The following is a 23,059-nucleotide window of genomic DNA, read 5'->3' as shown; positions in this document are numbered from 1 at the left end:
TCCTACCATTATGAAGCATAATCTAAAATCTTTTGGAGCTAATGACTCAAATTTGAAGATCTTCCTAGACTCTATTCTTGACATCTTATTAATATCATTGCCACCCCGCCATGATATTGTTTGAAATGTAGGGAAAAAGGGTGCTTGTTGTTTTTCTTCTTGATGTTGTACCTATGTTCTAGGATAAGGGTTTGTAATGCTTATTATAGGGACAGTCTATAATGTATCTTGCCCCTTTGCTTGAACAATTTAAGAATTCTTAGATTGTGTTCTTGAAGTTGTTGACTGGGGATGTGACCGACAGTGTCCTCTTTTGGAAATTGGTGGCCTTGCAGTTTGGGCATTGCACGCATCTGAAAAGCCATTTACATCTGTTATAGTATTTGGATTAAGTTTAGACCTAGAAAGTTGGCGAACTGTCGGTGCTACCTTTATACTCAAATTAGGAGCTCTTGTGTAGATTATAGGGGGTTTCTAAGGTAATATGTCACCCAACAATTTATCCCTTCCAACTGAAGTACTTTATCCAATGAATGTTTGAGGTCCTGGATTGAATATTTCTTATACAAAAATTGTTTTGTTAAGATTTTAGCCTCTATCTCAAATTGTTTTGGTTTGGTGCAGTTACTGGCTTGTCGGAACGTTAAGCAGCTATTGGGGTAAATGGAAGCTTGTATGCAGTATAAAGCCATTCTTGGCCACAGGCTTATGATAAGTTCCGACAAGTCAGTTTTGTCGGTTAAAACGTAAATGGCACCAACCCAGAACAATTTGAGATAGAGGCTAAAGTTTTAACAGAACAATTTTTGGATAAGGAATATCCAGTCCAGAACCTAAAACATTCATTGGATAAAGTACATCAGTTGGACAGATCCACCTTTTTTGAGGTAAAAGACAAAACTATTACACAAACAGACGATAATTGCAAAGTTATCATCCCGACAATGTACACCATAAAAAAGTTGAAGCCATCATCAACAAATATTGGCCCTTGTTGTGCCGGGATGAATTGTTGGGATAACATATTACATGAGAAACCCCCTATCATCTACACAAGAGCTCCTATTTTGGGTATATAGGTAGCACCAGCAGTTCGCCAACTTTCTAGGTTTAAACTTAATCCAAACACTATAAAAGATTTAAACGGCTTTTTCAGATGCGGGCAATGCCCAAACTGCAAGGCCACCAATTTCCAAAAGAGGACACTGTCGGTCACATCCCCAGTCAACAACTTAGTTACAACATCAATAAGAAAAATGACAAGCACCCTCTATCACTACATTTTAAACAATATCATAATGGCAACCCGAACACACTAAAGTGCATGGCAATTGTTTCTGTCAAAAAATACTGGCGGGGCGGCAATTATATTAATAAGATTTCAAGAATAGAGTCTAGGAAGATCTTCAAATTTGAGTCATTAGCTCCAAAAGGGTTAAATACAGACTTCCGAGTTTTTCGGCTCTTCATATTCTGCTTCATAATAATAGGATCCCTAGTGATGGCCCATCGCGGTTTGGCTGTTATACCAGCATCTGGATGGCCTCTTGCTTCGGATCCATCCATGTTTCTTCTGATAATATATATCCAAATTTTCCTCCATGTCTATTCTCTGTGTTTATTATATTTTATTTTATTTCTCTTTTAATTTTTATTTTCGTTTATCATTTTTATTTTTACTTATTATTATTTTTATCTTTATTTTGTTTTTATTTTATCTTTATTTGCATATTTACATACCATCTAGACTATAAAGAGTAAGACCCAGACAATATATGTCTGCAATAACTTTTGTCATGCACACCGCACTGATAGGATTTATTGGCATTATCCCATTGTTTATTTATATATTTAATTTTATATATGGTAAAATTTTGAAGATCACACACTGTTGATAACCATTTACTCTGTTTTATTGTATTGTGTAACATTTCGATCCATTCCATGTTTTACTTCTACCACCATTTGCATAAGTAATCAGTGGGAGGGCTGTTCCCTATTTATAGCCAGGGTTAATACCCCCACTGTATAACTACTGTTGAAGAAGGAACCTATGACTAGTTCTCAAATCGTCCAGTTTCTAGCACTGTATACTAAGTCTAGTAATATCAATAGCTTGATATTTTTTTGCTACCACAAATATCCCCCTCTACTGAGCTATTGTAAAATCACCTGGAACCATCCTATGTTATCAGAGTGATCCAAGCGCATCATTAAGCATTATCCTGCATTGTCCTCTGTCATCAAAGTGATCCGAGCGCACGCTCGGCATCCACGAGGACGCTAGCCCAGTGCTGCTAGCGAAGTCTTTACGCTATCTACAGCTGACAAACACTGAGAGTGCGAGCATATGGGGATCGCTAATCCAGCCGGCCGCGCCGCCAACATCTACAGATACACAGCGCAACTATCCACTCACAGACACCCGGAGTCCCCCGAGTTGAGAGGTGCGCAGCACCAGATCTATTGATCCTCCGGAGGGTAAGTTGAATACAATCTACTTGTGCTCGGGGCTTAAACCGTGAGTACTTACCTGGTACATCTACTACAATACATAAATACCATATACATAATAAACGGCTGAGGTGTGCCATAACCGTGATCGAGGGCACGCCTATAGAGGGCATACCCAGTGTAGAAGTGATGAGAAGAAGGGAGGGTTGGGTGGGTGCACAAACGAAACGCACGCCCCGAGGTAGGGGATTCTGGGTGTTATATATCCCACTCCCCTCCCACAAACACAACCCTGCGGACTTAATTACATGTGCTCGGGGCTTAAACCATGAGTACTTACCTGGAACATCTACTACAATACATAAATACCATATAAATGTCAGTAACAATAAACGCAAGTAACTTCCACCTGAATGTGTGTCAGGTATGATGGGCAATTCACATACGATGACTACGAAAACGGTATTGCTCTGAAGGTGTGTCAGTAACAATATGATGCAAGTAACTTGTGTCATGGTACTTTATATCCTTGCCTTCTATAATATCCTTCCGTATACTAGAAAGCACAAATAAAGTAGGTGTAACGCTCAAATCCTCTGCAACCATACCTGTGATTGGAGCACTTGAAGTGGAAGCCACGGGCACACGGGGTGGACTCACACGGGGTGGACTCACCTCCTGGACTGCTGTCCCAGTATCCACTGATTTATTTTTCTTTTCTTTTCTTTTTTTTCAAATTTTTTATTTATTTATTTGTTTTTATACGCCTGCTACTGACTCTAGCCACGCAAGAACCAACATCACCAAGAGCTACGCCCTGGAAGATAAATTTGGAGGGCTGGCATTACTACCTATGATGTGAAGGTGAGTCGTAATGCTGTTGATTTGTGAAAAAAACGCGATGAGTTGACCGTGTCAGTGTTCGATGTGTACTGCGTGCTGAGGATGTCTGCAACAGGATATGCGATATACCCCCGCAACGTGCGGCTACTAAGATCCTGCAATGTGACCATTATACCTGCATTTATATATATATATATATATATTATTTTTTATTTATTATTTTATTTCTATTATTATTATCATAAGCTACTCCTTGCTATCACCTTATATGCTTCTGCCCGCGGTATTGTTCTGACGCGTGATATAGAACAATGCGTTAAGTGACTTCCCCCTAAAATATTTCAAGTATACTGGGTCGGCCAATTATGTGAAGCTGCGAAACGGTATTGCCCTGAAAGCGTGTCAGTTAGCAATGTGATGCAAGTAAATACCCCCTGACGGCGGGTCAGGTATATTGGGACTGTTACGCCGAGCGCTCCGGGTCCCCGCTCCTCCCCGGAGCGCTCGCTACACTTCCCTCACTGCAGCGCCCCGGTCGGTTCCACGGACCCGGGGCGCTGCGTTACCACCTCCGGCCGGGATGCGATTCGCGATGCGGGTAGCGCCCGCTCGCGATGCGCACCCCGGCTCCCGTACCTTACTCGCTCCCCGTCAGTTCTGTCCCGGCGCGCGCGGCCCCGCTCCCTAGGGCGCGCGCGCGCCGGGTCTTTGCGATTTAAAGGGCCACTGCACCGCTGATTGGTGCAGTGGTTCCAATTAGTGTTTACACCTGTGCACTTCCCTATATCACCTCACTTCCCCTTCACTCCCTCGCCGGATCTTGTTGCCCTAGTGCCAGTGAAAGCGTTCCTTGTGTGTTCCTTGCCTGTGATTCCAGACCTTCTGCCGTTGCCCCTGACTACGATCCTTGCTGCCTGCCCCGACCTTCTGCTACGTCCGACCTTGCTTCTGTCTACTCCCTTGTACCGCGCCTATCTTCAGCAGCCAGAGAGGTTGAGCCGTTGCTAGGGGATACGACCTGGTCACTACCGCCGCAGCAAGACCATCCCGCTTTGCGGCGGGCTCTGGTGAAAACCAGTAGTGACTTAGAACCGATCCTCTAGCACGGTCCACGCCAATCCCTCTCTGGCACAGAGGATCCACTACCTGCCAGCCGGCATCGTGACAGTAGATCCGGCCATGGATCCCGCTGAAGTTCCTCTGCCAGTTGTCGCTGACCTCACCACGGTGGTCGCCCAGCAGTCACAACAGATTGCGCAACAAGGCCAACAGCTGTCTCAACTGACTGTTATGCTACAACAGTTACTACCACAGCTCCAGCAATCATCTCCTCCGCCAGCTCCTGTACCTCCTCCGCAGCGAGTGGCCGCTTCTGGAATACGACTATCCTTGCCGGATAAATTTGATGGGGACTCTAAGTTTTGCCGTGGCTTTCTTTCCCAATGTTCATTACACTTGGAGATGATGTCGGACCAGTTCCCCACTGAAAGGTCTAAGGTGGCTTTCGTAGTCAGCCTGCTGTCTGGAAAAGCCCTGGCTTGGGCCACACCGCTCTGGGACCGCAATGACCCCGTCACTGCCTCTGTACACTCCTTCTTCTCGGAAATTCGAAGTGTCTTTGAGGAACCTGCCCGAGCCTCTTCTGCTGAGACTGCCCTGTTGAACCTGGTCCAGGGTAATTCTTCCGTTGGCGAGTATGCCGTACAGTTCCGTACCCTTGCTTCAGAATTATCCTGGAATAATGAGGCACTCTGCGCGACCTTTAAAAAAGGCCTATCCAGCAACATTAAAGATGTTCTGGCCGCACGAGGAATCCCTGCTAACCTACATGAACTCATCCATCTTGCCACTCGCATTGACATGCGTTTTTCCGAACGGCGTCAGGAGCTCCGCCAGGATATGGACTCTGTTCGCACGAGGCGTTTCTTCTCCCCGGCTCCTCTCTCCTCTGGTCCCCTGCAATCTGTTCCTGTGCCTCCCGCCGTGGAGGCTATGCAGGTCGACCGGTCTCGCCTGACACCCCAAGAGAGGACACGACGCCGCATGGAGAATCTCTGCCTGTACTGTGCTAGTACCGAACACTTCCTGAAGGATTGTCCTATCCGTCCTCCCCGCCTGGAAAGACGTCCGCTGACTCCGCACAAAGGTGAGACAGTCCTTGATGTCTACTCTGCTTCTCCACGTCTTACTGTGCCTGTGCGGATGTCTGCCTCTGCCTTCTCCTTCTCTGCTGTGGCCTTCCTGGACTCTGGATCTGCAGGAAATTTCATCTTAGCCTCTCTCGTCAACAGGTTCAACATCCCGGTGACCAGTCTCGCCAGACCCCTCTACATCAATTGTGTAAACAATGAAAGATTGGACTGTACTATACGTTTCCGCACGGAGCCCCTTCTAATGTGCATCGGATCTCATCACGAGAGGATTGAACTGTTGGTCCTCCCCAATTGCACTTCTGAAATCCTTCTTGGACTTCCCTGGCTTCAACTCCATTCCCCAATCCTGGATTGGTCCACTGGGGAGATCAAGAGTTGGGGGCCCTCTTGTTCCAAGGACTGCTTAAAACCGGTTCCCAGTAAACCTTGCCGTGTCCCTGTGCTTCCTCATGTAACCGGTCTCCCTAAGGCCTATATGGACTTTGCGGACGTTTTTTGCAAAAAACAAGCTGAGACTCTACCTCCTCACAGGCCTTATGATTGTCCCATTGACCTCCTCCCGGGCACTACTCCACCCCGGGGCAGAATCTATCCTCTGTCCGTCCCAGAGACTCTTGCCATGTCTGAATACGTCCAAGAAAATTTAAAAAAGGGCTTTATCCGTAAATCCTCCTCTCCTGCCGGAGCCGGATTTTTCTTTGTGTCCAAAAAAGATGGCTCTCTACGTCCTTGCATTGACTACCGCGGTCTTAATAAAATCACGGTTAAGAACCGCTACCCCCTACCCCTCATCTCTGAACTCTTTGATCGTCTCCAAGGTGCCCATATTTTTACCAAACTGGACTTAAGAGGTGCTTATAATCTCATCCGCATCAGAGAGGGGGATGAATGGAAAACGGCATTTAACACCAGAGATGGACACTTTGAGTATCTGGTCATGCCCTTTGGTCTATGCAACGCCCCTGCCGTCTTCCAAGACTTTGTTAATGAAATTTTTCGTGATCTACTATACTCCTGTGTTGTTGTATATCTGGACGATATCCTGATTTTTTCTGCCAATCTTGAAGAACACCGCCAGCATGTCCGTATGGTTCTTCAGAGACTTCGTGATAATCAACTCTATGCCAAAATAGAGAAATGTCTGTTTGAATGCCAATCTCTTCCTTTTCTAGGATACTTGGTCTCTGGCCAGGGACTACAAATGGACCCAGATAAACTCTCTGCCGTCTTAGATTGGCCACGCCCCTCCGGACTCCGTGCCATCCAACGTTTTTTGGGGTTCGCCAATTATTACAGGCAATTTATTCCACATTTTTCTACCATTGTGGCTCCTATTGTGGCTTTAACAAAAAAAAATGCCGATCCCAAGTCTTGGCCTCCTCAAGCGGAAGACGCCTTTAAACGACTCAAGTCTGCCTTTTCTTCGGCTCCCGTGCTCTCCAGACCTGACCCATCTAAACCCTTCCTATTGGAGGTTGATGCCTCCTCAGTGGGAGCTGGAGCTGTCCTTCTACAAAAAAACTCTTCCGGGCATGCTGTTACTTGTGGTTTTTTTTCCAGGACCTTCTCTCCGGCGGAGAGGAACTACTCCATCGGGGATCGAGAGCTTCTAGCCATTAAATTAGCACTTGAGGAATGGAGGCATCTGCTGGAGGGATCAAGATTTCCAGTTATTATTTACACCGATCACAAGAACCTCTCCTACCTCCAGTCTGCCCAACGGCTGAATCCTCGTCAGGCCAGGTGGTCTCTGTTCTTTGCCCGATTTAATTTTGAAATTCACTTTCGGCCTGCTGATAAAAACATTAGGGCCGATGCTCTCTCTCGTTCCTCAGATGCCTCTGAAATTGAACTCTCTCCTCAACACATCATTCCTCCTGACTGCCTGATTTCCACTTCTCCAGCCTCCATCAGGCAAACTCCTCCAGGAAAGACCTTTGTTTCTCCACGCCAACGCCTTGGGATCCTCAAATGGGGTCACTCCTCCCATCTCGCAGGTCATGCGGGCATCAAGAAATCTGTGCAACTCATCTCTCGCTTCTATTGGTGGCCGACTCTAGAGACTGATGTGGTGGACTTTGTGCGAGCCTGCACTATCTGTGCCCGGGATAAGACTCCTCGCCAGAAGCCCGCTGGTTTTCTTCATCCTCTACCTGTCCCCGAACAACCTTGGTCTCTGATTGGTATGGATTTTATTACTGACTTACCCCCATCCCATGGCAACACTGTTATTTGGGTGGTCGTTGATCGATTCTCCAAAATGGCACATTTCATCCCTCTTCCTGGTCTTCCTTCAGCGCCTCAGTTGGCTAAACAATTTTTTGTACACATTTTTCGTCTTCACGGGTTGCCTACACAGATCGTCTCGGATAGAGGCGTCCAATTTGTGTCTAAATTCTGGAGGGCTCTCTGTAAACAACTCAAGATTAAATTAAATTTTTCTTCGGCATACCATCCTCAATCCAATGGACAAGTAGAGAGAATTAACCAGATCTTGGGTGACTATTTACGACATTTTGTTTCCTCCCGCCAGGATGACTGGGCAGATCTTCTACCTTGGGCCGAATTCTCGTATAATTTCAGAATCTCTGAATCTTCCTCCAAATCTCCGTTTTTCGTGGTGTACGGCCGTCACCCTCTTCCCCCCCTCCCTACCCCCTTGCCCTCTGGTCTGCCCGCTGTGGATGAAATTTCTCGTGATCTTTCCACCATATGGAAAGAGACCCAAAATTCTCTCTTACAGGCTTCTTCTCGCATGAAGAGATTCGCAGATAAGAAAAGAAGAGCTCCTCCCATTTTTTCCCCTGGAGACAAGGTATGGCTCTCCGCTAAATATGTCCGTTTCCGTGTCCCGAGCTATAAGTTGGGACCACGCTATCTTGGTCCTTTTAAAGTTTTGTGTCAAATTAATCCTGTCTCTTACAAACTTCTTCTTCCTCCTTCTCTTCGTATCCCTAATGCCTTTCACGTCTCTCTTCTTAAACCTCTCATCCTCAACCGTTTTTCTCCTAAATCTGTTCCTCCCACTCCTGTTTCCGGCTCCTCGGACATCTTCTCTGTCAAAGAGATTTTGGCCTCTAAAAAGGTCAGGGGAAGAACTTTTTTTTTAGTGGATTGGGAGGGTTGTGGTCCAGAAGAGAGGTCCTGGGAACCTGAGGACAATATCCTGGACAAAAGTCTGATCCTCAGGTTCTCAGGCCCCAAGAAGAGGGGGAGACCCAAGGGGGGGGGTACTGTTACGCCGAGCGCTCCGGGTCCCCGCTCCTCCCCGGAGCGCTCGCTACACTTCCCTCACTGCAGCGCCCCGGTCGGTTCCACGGACCCGGGGCGCTGCGTTACCACCTCCGGCCGGGATGCGATTCGCGATGCGGGTAGCGCCCGCTCGCGATGCGCACCCCGGCTCCCGTACCTTACTCGCTCCCCGTCAGTTCTGTCCCGGCGCGCGCGGCCCCGCTCCCTAGGGCGCGCGCGCGCCGGGTCTTTGCGATTTAAAGGGCCACTGCACCGCTGATTGGTGCAGTGGTTCCAATTAGTGTTTACACCTGTGCACTTCCCTATATCACCTCACTTCCCCTTCACTCCCTCGCCGGATCTTGTTGCCCTAGTGCCAGTGAAAGCGTTCCTTGTGTGTTCCTTGCCTGTGATTCCAGACCTTCTGCCGTTGCCCCTGACTACGATCCTTGCTGCCTGCCCCGACCTTCTGCTACGTCCGACCTTGCTTCTGTCTACTCCCTTGTACCGCGCCTATCTTCAGCAGCCAGAGAGGTTGAGCCGTTGCTAGGGGATACGACCTGGTCACTACCGCCGCAGCAAGACCATCCCGCTTTGCGGCGGGCTCTGGTGAAAACCAGTAGTGACTTAGAACCGATCCTCTAGCACGGTCCACGCCAATCCCTCTCTGGCACAGAGGATCCACTACCTGCCAGCCGGCATCGTGACAGGGACATTACTAGACTACCTCTACATAACGGTATTGCTCTGAAGACGTGTCAGTAGCAATGTGATGTAAGTAACTTCCAACCTGAAGACCTGTCAGGTATGATGGGAAAGTCACTTATGCTAAACGGTATTGCTCTGAAGATGTGGCAGTAGCAATGTAATGTAAGTAATTTCCAACCTGAAGACCTGTCAGGTATGATGGGCAAGTCACTTATGCTACAACTTCGAGCCGTGTTTGATCTGAAAGCGTGTCAGTTACCGATGACGTGGGTGAGTTCTACCTGAAAGACGTGTGTCAGGTATGCTGGCAGTCTGCAGAATTGGAAAAGTATGCGCAGTATTGTTCTGAAAGTGTCCGTGAACTGTGTATGCCACCTGACTGTATGTCAGGTACGCAGGTGAACTGAGAATGCCATCAGGGGTGAGCAGCAGGAAAGGGGAGGGAGAGGAGAGGGAAAAAAATCTTCTTTTGTTTTCTTTTCCCTTCTCTCTCAATCCCCCCCCCATTTTTTATAATTTTTTTCTTTCTTTTTCATTTTTTTTTATATTTATTTTTCTAACTACATGAGGACATATACAGAATATGAGCTGAGATGGTAAACCTAAAAGCAGACCTGACTGGGTGCTGACACGTACCAACAGACGTGTGTAGTTTGAGAGTCGACTGTGATGCATACCACTTAATCTGTACCTGACGCTCGCACTCAGAAACTACTATAATTACCTTGAACTGATTTATCTATGAATGTATGTATATCAATAAAAAATGTTTTTTTATTTTTTTTATTACACACCTGTATTAGATAACACGTTATCAATATATACCGTCCCAGAACACTCTGAACCAACAAACAAACTCGCCCCCCTATTACAGGCACTGTATGAAGGGCAGACCTATCCCTTTCCAAAGATTCAGTCTGCTCTGAAATCCTGCCATAGAAGACAGCATGAAGCTCATTGTCTGCAGGACCTGAGCTATGACTACCAATATAATCTAAAACTTCTTGTGGCAAACTGATTGCCCCAGAATTGCAAAGAGGGAAACGAAAACCCAGCAGTAATGAAAGAATGATGTACGCCCAACACCTGTGATTCCCAACTAGCACCAATTAGTTATTTCCTGCATGCTGACCCAGTGCTACATTCTGATGAGCACACTCCCCTGGGATGAATACCTCAGCTGTGCCCAGAAAAGCTCTGCATACAGCCAGCTCAGGCTAACAACCTGTTTGAAATTCCCTCCGCTCTGAAACTGCATAAGCGGAAGGGAATACATCACATTGACATGTTATGCCTCTGCTATGCAGCAAGTGCAGTCTGACCTGTGATCACGGCATACCTGTGGCCAGACCCCCCACATACCGGCATACCTGTGGCCAGACAACAAACATAACAGAAATATAAATGATGATATAACGTTTGCCAGTGCAATGGCTAGCCAGCGCTGAATTGCCCGTGTAAGCAGTGTTAACCCCACCTGTCACCGCACTTAAACATGATAGTATACAGTAATGCCACGGCGGGCAGACAAACGCCATGGCAGGCTGAAATAAACCAAGCCGTTACCACTTATTTACAGGGTACCGGCACTCACGTATCTTGGCCGACTGGACAATTTTGTACCAAACACCGAGACCTCCTGTCCTCTGAGCTACTAGCAGTGCTTCTGGTAACAGAGAACTGCACAAACGAAACACACGCCCCGAGGTAGGGGATTCTGGGTGTTATATATCCCACGCTCCTCCCACAAACACAGCCCTCCTGGCTTAATTACTTATCCTTGTGTCGGACTATATTTTCACTAAGAGATATCGGGCAGATATTGCCCTGTACAACACATTGTCTGTTTGGATATTTATCTGTGCCAGAATGTTTGATATAAGGATAAGACACATATAGACACTCATTGCACCTTATTTCCAAGTCTGGAACTGTTACAGACATTTACTTGGGTAAAATACAATTATCTGGAGTTATGCACTTTATTGTGGAATCATAAAAGTTACTCCAGTCATTCCATATAAGACCAGCTCAGCTATCATAGACTATTGTATCTAGTTCCACTAACTAGTGGCTATAATTGATGGTATTCTACGTATTTGCTGTATCTAATACCTACACATTGCAATATTCATGTGATTTTATTTGTGGCAATTTTAACCCCTTAAGGACACATGACGTTCTCATACGTCTCCATTTCCGAGTCCTTAAGGACACATGACTTATGAGAACGTCATGTGTTTTACCGGCCCCCGCAGCCATCTGGAGCGGAGCCGGTGCCCGATGCCTGCTGAAATCGTTCAGCAGGCATCGGGGCATATCGCCCAGGGGGGTCATGATGACCCCCCATGTCGGTGATGGCCGCAGATCGCTGGACAATTCAGTCCAGCGATCTGCAGCGGATTCCGGGTCAATCGGGTCTCCAGTGACCCGGTGACCCGGAATTACTGGCTGAACCCCACCCATGTGACTGTACCCTAAAAACACTACACTACACTAACACAAAATAAAATAGAAAGTAAAAAACACTACATATACACATACCCCTACACAGCCCCCCTCCCCTCCCCAATAAAAATGAAAAACGTCTGGCACGCCGCTGTTTCAAAAACGGAGCCTCCAGCTGTTGCAAAACAACTACTCCCAGTATTGCTAGAATGCCACTGACTGTCTAGGCATGCTGGGAGTTTTACAACAGCTGGAGGCACCCTGTTTGGGAATCACTGGCGTAGAATACCCCTATGTCCACCCCTATGTCCCTAATTTAGGCCTCAAATGCGCATGGCGCTCTCACTTTGGAGCCCTGTCGTATTTCAAGGCAACAGATTAGGGTCACATATGGGGTATCGCCGTACTCGGGAGAAATTGTGTTACACATTTTGGGGGGTATTTTCTGCTATTACCCTTTTTAAAAATTTTAAATTTTTGGGAAAACAAGCATTTTAGGTAAAAAAAAAATAAATTTTTTACATATACAAAAGTCGTGAAACACCTGTGGGGTATAAAGGTTCACATTACCCCTTGTTACGTTCCCCGAGGGGTCTAGTTTCCAAAATGGTATGCCATGTGTTTTTTTTTTTTTTTTGCTGTTCTGGCACCAAAGGGGCTTCCTAAATGCGGCATGCCCCCAGAGCAAAATTTGCTTTCAAAAAGCCAAATGTGACTCCTTCTCTTCTGAGACCTGTAGTGCGCCAGCAGAGCACTTTTCACCCCCATATGGGGTGTTTTCTCAATCGGGAGAAATTGGGCTTCAAATTTTGGGGGGGTATTTCTGCTATTACCCTTTTTAAAAATGTAAAATTTTTGGGAAACCAAGCATTTTAGGTAAAAAAAAATTTTTTTTTTTTACATATGCAAAAGTCGTGAATCACCTGTGGGGTATTAAGGTCCACTTTACCTCTTGTTACGTTCCCTGAGGGGTCTAGTTTCCAAAATGGTATGCCATGTTTTTTTTTTGCTGTCCTGGTACCATAGGGGCTTCCTAAAGGTGACATGCCCCCCAAAAATAATTTGTCGCTCCTTCCCTTCTTAGCCCTCTACTGCGCCCGCCGAACACTTTACATAGACATATGAGGTATGTGCTTACAAGTAAAAATTTTCTCCTTTTTACCCCTTGCAAAAATTCAAAAATTGGGTCTACAAGAACATGCGAGTGTAAAAAATGAAGATTTTGAATTTTCTCCTTCACTTTGCTGCTATTGCTGTGAAACACCTAAAGGGTTAATACACTTACTAAATGTCATTTTGAATACTTTGGGGGGTATAATGGGGTCTTTTATGGGGTATTTCTAATATGAAGACCCTTCAAATCCACTTCAAAACTGAACTGGTCCCTGAAAAATAGTGAGTTTGCAAATTTTGTGAAAAATTCCAAAATTGCTGCTGAACTTTGAAGCCCTCTGGTGTCTTCCAAAAGTAAAAACTCATAAATTTTATGGTGCAAACATAAAGTAGACATATTGTATATGTGAACCCAAAACATATATATTTTGAATATCCATTTTCCTTACAAGCAGAGAGCTTCAAAGTTAGAAAAATGCTAAATTTTCATTTTTTTCATCAAATTTGGGGATTTTTCACCAAGAAAGGATGCAAGTTACCATAAAATGTTACCACTAAGTTAAAGTAGAATATGTCACGAAAAAACTATCTCGGAATCAGAATGATAACTAAAAGAATTCCAGAGTTATCAATGTTTAAAGTGACAGTGGTCAGATTTGCAAAAAATGCTCTGGTCCTTAAGGTGTAAAATGGCCTGGTCTTTAAGGGGTTAAGGGCCCTATGAACCACCTATTTATGTATTTTATTTTATACATATTAAATAATTTAATATCCCAATATGTATAGACTTTTGAGACCCAACATATTATTATTTTACTTTCTTTAAAAATATGTTTAACATAAAAACTTGATTCAAACAATAAGTCGTTTTCTGATGATACATTCCCTTTAAAAATTTAAAATGCAATGAAAAACAATTTTTTTTTGTTATTTATGATTATGTTAATCTCTCTAACCAGAAATTATTTTGCAGGAAGTTTTAGCAGATAAACATCATCTACATTACAAGTTTTAAGATATGTTATCTTATTTCTATAGTAAAAACTATTTTTATTTTAGAACCAGCTGGCTATGCCTTAAAGGGGTACTCCGGTGGAAAAACTTTTTTTTTTTTTTTTTTTAATAAACCGGTGTCAAAAAGTGAAGCAGATTTGTAAATTACTTCTATTTCAAAATCTTAATCCTTTGAGAACTTATGAGCTGCTGTATGCTCCACAGGAAGTTATTTTCTTTTAAAATTTTCTTTCAGTCTGACCACAGTGCTCTCTGCTGACACCTCTGTCCATGTCAGGAACTGTCCAGAGCAGGATAGGTTTGCTATGAGGATTAAGAGAGAGTGTGCAATTTTGGGAGTAGTACACAGCAACTGTGTGCTGCAGCACTGGTGTGTACAACAACTGAAAAGCTAATAGTAGCCAGCCAGTTAGGGTCAACAGAGCACTAAAAGCCACAGTCACCGGCTATTAGTGCCTAATACCGGTTCAGTAGCGGAGTGTATTGTCCTCTATTAAGTATAACCTGTGCATACATAGGTGGTGTACCATTTTGTTCCTGTTAAAGTCTTAAGGGCCTAGTTACTGTGAAAGGCCAATCAAAACTACACATCTGCTGCTGTTCTAGACAAATACTGTTTTAAGGGTAGTGGAGCGCATTGTACTCCCATCATAAGTGTATACCATGTACGTACATCTAAATGGTATACCATTTTGTTCCTGTTAAAGTCTTAAAAGGGTACTCCTGCGGAAAACTTTTTTTTTTAGATCAACTGGTGCCAGACAGTTAAACAGATTTGTATATTACTTCTATTAAAAAATCTTAATCCTTCCAGTACTTTTTAGGAGCTATATACTACAGAAGAAATGCTTTTCTTTTTGGATTTCTCTAATGTCACAACCACAGTGCTCTCTGCTGATCTCTGCTGTCTGTTTTTGGAACTGTCCAGAGCTGGAGAAAATCCCCATAGCAAACATATGCTGCTCTGGACAGTTCCTGACATGGACAGAGGTGTCAGCAGAGAGCACTGTGGTCAGACAGAAAAAAAATCTAAAAGAAAAGAACTTCCTGTGGAGCATAAGGCAACTGATAAGTACTGAAAGGGTTAAGATTTTTAAATAGAAGTAATTTGTGGATCAGTTCGAATCCCATCCTCTACTGTAATGACCCTGCTCCTAGTGGCTTCAGTGCCGGATGCGCACCTCTTCTTCGTTCACATATAACTACTGTATATTGTTTATGGTCATTTATGGTATGGGAAATGTTATATTTGTATGTACGGTACTTTATGATGGTACCATGATTTAATGTAAACCTTTTTGATATTTTTTGAGATTTTGTATACTCTGTATTTTCAATATATACTGGCAGTGGCGTTGCTAGGGTTGGTGTCACCCGCTGCGGTGGAAAATTGTGTCACCCCCATACCTTCCCCCCCCCCCAGTAAGTTTTTAGCCTGTTGTGACAGACACCACTGTTGTAGCGCATTGTGAGAAATACCAGTATAATAATCGGATATACCAGTTGCCACAGAATGGGAAAGTGTTAAAGAAGTTTTCACCATTTAAATATACAGCTCCCAGAATTACTTAAAGGGGTACTTCACTGGAAAACATTTACTTTTATATCAACTGGTGCCAGAAAGTTAAACAGATTTTTAAATTACTTCTATTTAAAATCTTAATACTTACAGTACTTATAAGCTGGTGTATGCTTCACAGGAAGTTGTGTAGTCTGACCACAGTGCTATTTGCTGACACCTCTGTCCATGTCAGGAACTGTCCAGAGCAGGATAGGTTTGCTATGGGGATTTGCTCCTACCATGGACAGTTCTTGACATGGGCAGAGGTGTCAGCACAGAGCACTGTGGTCAGACAGAAAATAAATTAAAAAAGAAAATAACTTCCTGTGAATCGCTTATACAGCAGCTAATAAGTACTGGAAGGATTAAGATTTTTAAATAGAAGTAATTTACAAATCTGTTTAATTTTGTAGCACCAGTTGATTAAAAAAAATGTTTTCCAGTAGAGTACCCCTTTGAGCAGTGGTGAGGTTATGCTGGGAGTTGTAGTTTCACTGACCTAACTGTAGAACTGACAAGTGACTACAGCTCTGATAGAAGATAGAGAGGAGAATACACAATGATATCAGTGATTACAGGTGACGTCTTCTCTATAGTGAGGAGAATACACAATGATATCAGTGATTACAGGTGACGTCTTCTCTATAGTGAGGAGAATACACAATGATATCAGTGACTACAGGTGACGTCTTCTCTATAGTGAGGAGAATACACAATGATATCAGTGACTACAGGTGAAGTCTTCTCTATAGTGAGGAGAATACACAATGATATCAGAGACTACAGGTGACGTCTTCTCTATAGTGAGGAGAATACACAATGATATCAGTGATTACAGGCGACGTCTTCTCTACAGTCTTCCCTTATCTAATTCAGATGGTACATACCGCCAGGACTTGTTCCAGCTAAAACTTCTCTGTTCAGAATGTGACGCCCAGACGTCTCCTCACTATGTCAGCGCATTCTCATCCTCTATATGAAAATTATTATTATTATAAACCTGCCAGACGCTGTATCCTCTAAATATAATACTACTATACACTATACTCTTTGATTATAAACCTTCCATACACCATACCCACTGAATATAATACTACCACACACTGTACATTCTGAATATAATACCAACACATACTGTACACTGTGAATATAAATCTGCCACATACTGTACCCCTGAATATAAATCTGCCACATACTGTACCCTCTGAATATAATACTACCACCCACTGCGCCCTCTGAATATAATACTACCACACACTGTGCCCTCTGAACATAAATCTGCCACATACTGTACCCTCTGAATATAAATCTGCCACATACTGTACCCCTGAATATAAATCTGCCACATACTGTACCCCTGAATATAATACCGCCACACACTGTACCCACTGAATATAATACTACCACATACTGTACCCTCTGAATATAATACTACCACCCACTGTTCCCTCTAAATATAATACTACCACAAACTGCGCCCTCTGAATATAATACTGCCACACACTGCACCCTCTGAATATAACTCTGCCACATACTGCACCCTCTGAATATAAATCTGCCACATACTGTACCCCTGAATATAATACTACCACCCACTGCTCCCTCTGAATATAATACTACCACCCACTGCGCCCTCTGAATATAATACTTAGAGATGAGCGAACTACAGTAAATTCAACTCGTCACGAACTTCTCGGCTTGGCAGTTGATTACTTTTCTTGCATAAATGAGTTCAGCTTTCAGGTGCTCCGGTGGGCTGGAAAAGGTGGATACAGTCCTAGGAAACTCTTTCGTAGGACTCTATCCACCTTTTCCAGCCCACCGGAGCACCTGAAGGCTGAACTAATTTACGCAGGATAAGTCATCAACTGCCGAGCCGAGAAGTTTGTGACGAATCGAATTTATTGTAAGTTCGCTCATCTCTAATAATACTACCACAAACTGCGCCCTCTGAATATAATACTACCACAAACTGCGCCCTCTGAATATAATACTACCACAAACTGCGCCCTCTGAATATAATACTACCACCCACTGCGCCCTCTGAATATAATACTACCGCAAACTGCGCCCTCTGAATATAACGTTGCCATACAGTGCACCCTCTGAATATAATACCACAACCGCAGTAACACCCCTCAACATCCATTAGCTGATGCTATTACCACGGGAGGGGTTTTTTGGTGGTGTTGATAGTGGATGATGGGGGTGCTACTACTGGGGGGGGGGTGTTGCTGGAGGATGATGAGGGTGCTACTGGCCATCCCCCCTGGTAGTATCACCCCCATCATCCATCGGCAGGATCATCCTCCTGGAGCAGGAGCACTGCCATCATCCACCATCAGGATCTGCTGATGGAGGTGCTGCTGCTGGGGGGGGGGTTGTTGCTGGTGGATGATGAGGGTTCAACTGCCAGGGGGGGGGGCATTAGGTAGGCAGCAGTTTCCCCACATTAGGTAGGTAGCAGTTTCCCCACATTAGGTAGCATCTGTTCCCCACATTAGGCAGCATAGATTCCCCACATTTGGTACCAGTTCCCCCACATTAGGTAGGTACCAGTTAACCCACATTAGGTAGCAATTTCCCCACATTAGGTAGCACAGATTCCCCACATTAGGTAGCAATTTCCCCACATTAGGTAGCACAGATTCCCCACATTAGGTAGCAGTTTTCCCACATTAGGTAGCACAGATTCCCCACATTAGGTAGCATAGACTCCGCAGGTGCCCTTGCAGGTTCCCCACAATGGGTCAAAGTCTCGCCACATTAGATCGCTGGTTCAACCCCCCCCCCCCACACACACACACACACAAAAAAAACACATACAACACAGAGAGACACACACACACAGTCAGAGAAACACACACTCACAGACAGACACACACACAGAGTTACACAGTCACACACACACAGAGTCACACACACAGAGTCACACAAACACACAGAGTCACACAGTCACACACACTCAGAGAGTCCCACAAACACACACAGTCACACACACACAAAGTCACACACACAAACATAGATAGAGACAGACAGAGAGACAGACACACACACTCACCCATCCAGCGCAGCGCTCCTTCTCACCGGGCGCCCTGCGAGTGACGTAACTGACGTCCTCCTGCGCGGCCATGCGGTGTGACGTCAGGCCGGTGCAGACGTGGGAGCGGAGGCCGGGCACATTGCTGGTGAAGGTGAGGGGGGGGGGGGTGTGATGACGGACGGGCGCACAGTGCAGGTGAAAGGGGGGGTTGCTGACGGACGGGCGCACTTCACACACAGCGCAGGTGAAGGCGGGGGGGGGGGGGATGTGGGTGCTGACGGATGGGAGGCCGGTCGGGCACAGATGGGGGGTGGTTGCTGCGGAGCGTCTTGGTGTCACCCCATTAGGTTGGTGTCACCCGGTGCGGGCCGCACCCCCCGCACCCCGGTCGCAATGCCACTGTTACGCCGAGCGCTCCGGGTCCCCGCTCCTCCCCGGAGCGCTCGCTTCTCTCTCGCTACCGCAGCGCTCCGGGCAGCTCCACTGACCCGGTGCGCTGCGATACCGTCTCCAGCCGGGATGCGATTCGCGATGCGGGTAGCGCCCGCTCGCGATGCGCATCCCGGCTCCCGTACCTGACTCGCTCTCCGTCTGTCCTGTCCCGGCGCGCGCGGCCCCGCTCCCTAGGGCGCGCGCGCGCCGGGTCTCTGCGATTTAAAGGGCCACTGCGCCGCTGATTGGCGCAGTGGTTCCAATTAGTGTGTTCACCTGTGCACTCCCTATTTATACCTCACTTCCCCTTCACTCCCTCGCCGGATCTTGTTGCCATTGTGCCAGTGAAAGCGTTTCCTTGTGTGTTCCTAGCCTGTGTTCCAGACCTCCTGCCGTTGCCCCCGACTACGATCCTTGCTGCCTGCCCCGACCTTCTGCTACGTCCGACCTTGCTTCTGTCTACTCCCTTGTACCGCGCCTATCTTCAGCAGTCAGAGAGGTTGAGCCGTTGCTAGTGGATACGACCTGGTCACTACCGCCGCAGCAAGACCATCCCGCTTTGCGGCGGGCTCTGGTGAAAACCAGTAGTGACTTAGAACCGATCCACTAGCACGGTCCACGCCAATCCCTCTCTGGCACAGAGGATCCACTACCTGCCAGCCGGCATCGTGACAGCCACTGTATACTGGTAATATTGGTGTCAGTATACTGGATTTGGTCAGATTTGGTTGGTAATGTCCCTGCATACTGGGATTATTGGATAAATTAGTCTTGGCACATTGAATTTGGTCAGTAACAGTATGATGGGAAGATGTACGGTATGTTATAATACTCCCCCTTGTATACTGGTATTATTGTTGATATTAATCTCAGTACACAGGATTTGGTCAGTAACAGTATGATGGTAATATGGATGGTGACAATATTCCTTCTTGTATACTAGTATTATTGGTATAAATGGTCTCAGTATACAGGGTTTGGTCAGTAACAATATTATGGTAATATGTATTGTGATAATATTCCTTCTTGTATACTGGTATTATTGGTATTAATGGTTTCAGTATACATGGTTTGGTCAATAACAGTATGATGGTAATATACTTGCTCATTGTATATTTGTGATGATTAATGATGAGCGGCATTGGTCATATTCGAATTTGCGATATTTCGCAAATATATATATGAATATTAGTCCTATATTCGCGAATTTCGCGTATTCGTTATATGCGAATATTCGCATATGTGAATATTTGCATATTCGCGTATTCAAGGAAGAAAACAGTGAGGGGGTGGGCAACTTTACTATTGGTTGCTAGGGAAGTTGTTGATAACCTCTGACAGGTGTATTTGCATCACTCTAATTGGCCCACAAGTGAAAGGAAGGAATATGCGAATATTCACATATGCGCATATGCGAATATTCACATATGTGAATATGCACATATGCGAATATTCACATATGCGAATATGCGCATATGTGTAAAAACAAATTTTCGCAATTTCGAATATTGTTGATTAGAGATAAGAGTGTTGATTAGAGATACATAGTAATGTTATTTATAGAAATTTGTCTTACATATGTTAGCAGACACACACACAGTGGACGTTTCATGGCAAATATTACATCTGCCTCAGATGCCAAATATTCTAGGTACACACCTAGTGCTGTTATCATTTTGGATGCAAATTTTGAGCAGGCACTCAGGCTCGATATTGTCCAAAATCAAATGCCCGCGACCGCAACGATTCAGGTGGACAAGCGCTTCTTTTAAGTTTAAAATACATCTTGCAACGACACAGGGCTGCAGGTCATGCTTAGCATACCTTCACATGATCCGACCCTGCAAATGTAAAAATTATTCATGGAGCTGGAGTTTGTGGACTGATAGTAGAGATAGTAGAGATAGTAAAAAGGTAAAATATTGGGATCCCTAGAAACAGTCTATGCTCTACTCTACCCCTTTAAAATAACACACTACACTAGCCTTTTACATTTTCACACTAGTCCACACTAGTTGTACTCCCAGTGAATTATACAAGACAAAATGCCTTATTAAACAGTATATTTAAGGGTCATATTTTACTGGGATCTCTAATTCCTATGGAACTATGGATTTAGTTGTACTATTTTAAGCAACTTTAATTTTTAATTCTTTATATTTAATAAAAACACGCTAATTTCCACTAGCATTTTAATGCTTATGTTAATCAAGTTATATAAGAAGACAATGGTAATATAAATGGTCAATGCAAAAAGTTATCATACACTTACACCAGCCATATCCATCTCTTTTGTGTTTCTTCTTGCTTACTTGTAATGTCGGTTTCATAGATTTCACTTTCTTATATTTGGCAGAACATGTAGATGGAGTATTCAGAGAGGTAGTTGTAAAGATGGGTTGTGGGAGTATTTCTACATGCCCGTGCCCGGAATTTCACAAACATCATTTATTCTACATGTGTTACCAATGTTATAGCTTCTTTTTTAGTGTTGAGTGGCATAGGCCATATTCGAATTCGCGATATTTCGCGAATATATGGACGAATATTCATCATATATTCGCTAAATTCACATATTCGTAATATTCGCATTTAATTTTCGCAGATGCAAAAATTTGTGTATGCAAAAATTCGTGTATGCGGAAATTAGCATATGCGAAAATCAGCATATACAAAAATTAGCATATGCGAAAATTCGCATGCCTGTCTCACACAGTAGTATTAGAGCCTTCTTTACATCACACAAGCTGGAAGCGGAGAGGGATGATCACTGTGATGTGTACTGTGAAAAAAAAACAAATATTCGTAATTACGAATATATAGTGCCATATTTGCATTGCGAATATTCGCGAGCAACACTATTCTTTTTATGCTGCTAGCCCCTCCATTGCTGTGTAACACCAGACAAGTTATAAAATGTTTCTTCTTTTGTTAAATGTTCTTTACAATACATTCTGTTACTGTAAAGTCACTACGATGTCATATATGTAGATACATAGTTTTCGGTCAGGACCAATTATAGTGTATAATCTATAAATAGGTCTCTGACTATTATGTCTCAAGTAAACAAAGGAGGTAAGAAAGACTCACACATCCTCATTCTCCAGGGGCATAGTCTCTGTAGTGTCTACTAGACAAATTAGTTTCCTGCCCTGGACAGCTCAGGAAGCCTCTCTCCGGTAAAGCATGAAAGTCATACTCATTGCAGTGTGAACCATTAGTATATAAATGTACTTTCAATGGTGTAACCGTTTTTCTTTACAATACAAAAAAATGACAGGATGACAGGCAATTAACATAACTGGGAATACAAAAGAAAACCGCCAAAGGACATCTATTTACAGTGACAGAAAAGCATCCAGTGTAACCTATTGCTTTCTTTAAAGGAGACCTGCTGTCAATTAATACATACATATTTTCTAGAAGTAGAATTGACAAAAATAGGTGACATATAGTGAAGCTTCAATATTAAATCAAACACATCCCATTTGGTAATAAGGTGGTATGTATGCTTGATTACAGGCGCCTCTACCTACCGTATATACTCGAGTATAAGCCGACACAAATATAAGCCGAGGCCCATAATTTCACCCCAAAAACCCAGGAAAAGTTATTGACATGACTATAAGCCTAGGGTGGGAAATACATCATTCCCCCAATGTCATTATCCCCCCTGTCATCTTCCAGACCCCCGTCATTAACACCCCCGTCATCATCACCCTGTCATCATCCCCCTGTCATTATCAACCCAGTCATCATCACCCTGTCATTTTTACCCCCATCATCATCACCCCGTCATCATCACCCTGTCATCATCCCCCCCTTCATCATCCAGACCCCCATCATCATTCCCCCCCTTCATCATCACTGCCTGTCAATCCCTTCATCAGTGGTCTTCAACCTGCAGACCTCCAGATGTTGCAAAACTACAACTCCCAGCATGCCCGGACAGCCATTGGCTGTTCCAGCATGCTGGGAGTTGTAGTTTTGAAACATCTGGAGGTCTGCAGGTTGAAGACCACTGCGGCCTTCGTCATCATCCAGACCCCCCTTTAGTTT

This window comes from Hyla sarda, chromosome 5 (assembly GCF_029499605.1).
Source record: "Hyla sarda isolate aHylSar1 chromosome 5, aHylSar1.hap1, whole genome shotgun sequence".
Classification (NCBI taxonomy): Eukaryota; Metazoa; Chordata; class Amphibia; order Anura; family Hylidae; genus Hyla; species Hyla sarda.
The sequence above is the reverse complement of the archived record's forward strand: the minus strand, read 5'-3'. Positions refer to the sequence as shown.